The sequence below is a fragment of the Cynoglossus semilaevis genome, chromosome 11 (assembly GCF_000523025.1).
Source record: "Cynoglossus semilaevis isolate Cse_v1.0 chromosome 11, Cse_v1.0, whole genome shotgun sequence".
NCBI lineage: Eukaryota > Metazoa > Chordata > Actinopteri > Pleuronectiformes > Cynoglossidae > Cynoglossus > Cynoglossus semilaevis.
In genome coordinates, this window is record NC_024317.1 from 527213 (window position 1) to 529748 (window position 2536).

The 2536-nt window shown below is 45.1% G+C and overlaps 1 protein-coding gene across 2 annotated transcripts in view; it reads left to right on the forward strand.

The window, feature by feature from the left end:
* znf362a (zinc finger protein 362a) overlaps window positions 1–2536 on the forward strand; it is a 7146-nt gene that overhangs the window by 655 nt on the left and 3955 nt on the right. The gene's annotated exons all lie outside the window — the stretch shown is intronic.

The window sequence follows — 2536 nt, forward strand, 5'->3', positions numbered from 1 at the left end:
CGCTCGGCGTCAGTGTGAAGGCAGGGGTTCGGGTTTTCAGCTAAGGCATGGGGATTGTTGTAGGAAGTGTCAGCCTTTTTTTTCTCCTGGAGCCGGGCTATTCAAACCTGCAAATCAAAGTAAACAATCATCCGTCGTGGCCTTAATGCAAATGTGCCACAACCAGGCGCGTCACGCGCGTCAAAGCGTCACATCTGGAGGTTTGTCTGCTTATAATAAACCGATCTGCAGAATATGGCGTCCCAGGGCTTATAAAAATAAGACAGGGCTGCCATTTTCGCTCGCCTTTTGTCTGCAAAAAAAATTTTTTTTTAATAAACTGTCTGAGAGCACGGGGGAGATGGGGGAGACGGGGGAGGCAGCTTCACGGCTGCCTTTTCAAACAGCGGCTGCAGCTGCGGTCAGTTTAAAGGATGTAGGAAGAAAAAGTTAATCCCAACTCCTGTGCAGCTGCCGGGGACGGAGCTGAAACTGGGATGTTGGGAAGGACGTCAGCTCCCAGAAAAGTTGGTACACGAGCCCAAATAGAAACGGTTCGACCATCGGGAAAAAAACAGGGTTTCATCAAACACCGATGCTTCATCTGCTTCGTACAGTTGACTTGTGTTTTTATAACTTACCACATGCTGCCTTCACTGACCTCGTCTGGGATTTCTAAGTTTTTTTTTTGTTTTTAAATGTTTTGGCAGAGAAAAGTACAGAGAAACGTGTTAGTACGAAAATAAGTAAAAACTCCGTCGGTTATTATTATTAGTTTCAGATATTTAACGGTTTGTTTTATGTTAGGTTTACAGACCAAGGTTGGATGGGAAATGATGGGGTGGTTGTTGTTGTTGTTGTTGTTGATAGTGAGTATTTTTTGTTTTTACTCCAGTAGCACATTCTCTGTCCTCCTTTAACCTGAACTGTTCCAATGAGTTAACTACTGACTACTGACAACTGACTATTGAACTGACTATTGACTATTTACTACTGACTATTTACTACTGACAACTGACTAGTGACTACTGACAACTGGCTACTGCCTATTGACTACTGCCTACTGACAACTGACTAGTGACTACTGACAACTGACTAGTGACTATTATTAGTCAATTAAGTCTCAATGCTACTCAAAGTATCTAAGTATCTAAGTATAAGTATTAGAATGAAGTATCCGACACCTCTTGCGTATGTTTCTTTCTTTGACAGAAAATAATTTAAGTTTTGACATCTATGATCCTGTTTAGAGGAAAAAGGATGCTAAACTTTGCTTACGATAACAACTGCATCAAAGGGTGAAGGAACGCAGTAGTATCACAGTATCTGTGAAGTAAACTACCGACTAAACCGTTTTAAACTTGGACTCTGCTGCTCCAGTTAACCCATCACAGCCACCACGTCCACATACCATAATACTCCAACCCTCCACAGCTGGGTTCTCTAAATATCTGCTCTGACTCTTTCTGTTTTCTTAAAAAAGAAGGTGACATTTTAAAAAGTGACACAGAGATGTCCAGCGGCGCTCCGACTCCTGAGCCCTCGCTCCCAGGAGGCAGAAAAAGCCTCCAGGAAGTGAAAGCGATCCCTGCTGCCATCATTAGAGAAATATTTTGTAGGCTTTACTGTAGGCTCGTACGCCTGGACGTATCGTTTTTGTTTTTCTTGGCCGTCGGACGAGGACTGTGTTTTGCCTCTGCTAACCCAAACAGAGCTCAGAATGGTGAGGAATGCCAAAGCACGCAGCAAAGGTTTCAGAAGAGGACTTCACACAGGGCGAAGAAGGAGAGACATTCCTGGAGACGACAACAGGAATATTAAGAAGGCAGTTCAGAGGAACGTTGGAGCTTCAGTCCGTACGTCCGTACGTCGCTCTGTTCCACTTTGTCTCCTTCTCTGTGGGAAGCTGCGGCCAAACAACAACAGCAGCAACAACAGCAACAACAACAGCAGTAGCAACAACAGCAGCAACAACAGCAGCAACAACAACAACAGCGGCAGCAACAACAACAACAGCGGTAGCAGCAACAGCAGCAGCAACAACAGCAGGAGCAACAACAGCAGCAGCAACAACAACAGCAGCAACAACAACAACAACTGTGACATCATCGTTCAGCCACTGATTTAACTGAGTGAATATTTACTATCTTTATGTGTACTGTTGAGTGCCCCCGCCCCACCCATTGGTTCCATTCCTTGTGGTGAATGTCTCCAGGACGGGACACTGTTACTACACTGTACCTTTTACTACTGCAGTAAATAAATATAAAGTGTTGTGAATGTACAGGATGATAGTGAAGCCTTGACAGAGATGGACGACGGTGCATCTAAAAGTACCAGCGTCCAGAACTGTGGTTGAGAAAACCCTGATCAGCTGAAATTGAATCCTGGTTTTGGAACATCCAGTTCCATCTGCACGGACACTGGAGAACTGCTTAAGACAGTCACAGTCACAGGGTGGCGCTCTAGCGTAGACCCTGCAGGTTCATCCCAGAGTCACATACATACAGGGACACCCCCCCCACCTCCCCCACATGTTAGCACCTCCTCTGTTTCC